General features: G+C 50.2%; 1 long non-coding RNA gene across 1 annotated transcript in view; it reads right to left on the bottom strand.

Moving 5' to 3' along the window:
- LOC108447176 overlaps positions 1-204 on the bottom strand; it is a 23,462-nt gene extending 23,258 nt beyond the window's left edge. The window contains exon 1 of the long non-coding RNA XR_001862585.1: positions 177-204. This is a non-coding gene — a long non-coding RNA (uncharacterized LOC108447176). The remainder of the gene's footprint in view (positions 1-176) is intronic.
- Positions 205-920: the final 716 nt, after the last annotated feature.

Raw genomic sequence — 920 nt, 5'->3', positions numbered from 1 at the left:
TGTGGGGTATGCCCAGCCCCTGCCCTGGAGGGATCTCTGCTGAGATAAGAGATTTTGCAATCGCCCAGCAGGACTCCCTGGAAAGGCAACCACTTCTTCGGTCACGGCGAGAAAAGACAGACCCACAATCCTTTAGGAGACCCTATGCAGATCCTTTGTAATCCATTGGCCTTCACCCATCCCCTGTATCCCTATAAAAGCAAGCCCTCTGCCCCTGTGGGACTCAGAGAGAGCTCTTGTCCCTGGCTTTCCCCCTCGCCGGAGTACGGACTGACAATAAAGCTACCTCCCATGCGGAACCAGCCACACGAGACTCTCGTCTCTCTCTCTCTGGTCTGGTCTGGCCTGGAGGCTTCCCTGCAGAGCTGAGCTGGAATCACAAGCTGATAATCACTAAAGAGCTGACAGTCTCTGCAAGGGCCCTCCTGGCCAGCAGCTGAGGGAAGACACCGGGCCTCGGGAAGGCGATTCCTTTTGGGACCATCTCCCCGGACGGGTCACCTCTTCCTGGGTCAGAGCTACTGACCCCATCACCAGCAGTAATACGTCCCCACCTTGCCTCAGGAAAGCCAGCCTCTCGATCACCCGGTCCCAGAACATGGGGTTCTTAACAGATTCTATTGTAACGTTAGGGAAGTAATAAAAAATCCACTGTATAAAGCATTCCAAAAGTCTCTTAGAGAAACAGATTTTCCTCGCTTTTAGGGTATTTTTAACTTGGAGAAATGTTGCAAAATGATTAGAGGATCAGGGACATGGATTATTGATAAAACCAAATCAATAAAAGAACTGTACAAGCAAAGGCCTGCAAGCAAAGGCCTGCATGAGAAAAAACCTCCATGAGAAAGTGCCTGTGTAAGAAACAGGCCTGAGAAACAAAAAGGGAGTTTTAAGGAGGTACAGTCCTGTGCTGATAAGAT

Source organism: Corvus brachyrhynchos, unplaced genomic scaffold, assembly GCF_000691975.1.
Source record: "Corvus brachyrhynchos isolate BGI_N302 unplaced genomic scaffold, ASM69197v1 scaffold846, whole genome shotgun sequence".
Classification (NCBI taxonomy): domain Eukaryota; kingdom Metazoa; phylum Chordata; class Aves; order Passeriformes; family Corvidae; genus Corvus; species Corvus brachyrhynchos.
Note: the sequence above shows the minus strand (reverse complement) of the source record. Positions and strands in the feature narration are given on the sequence as shown.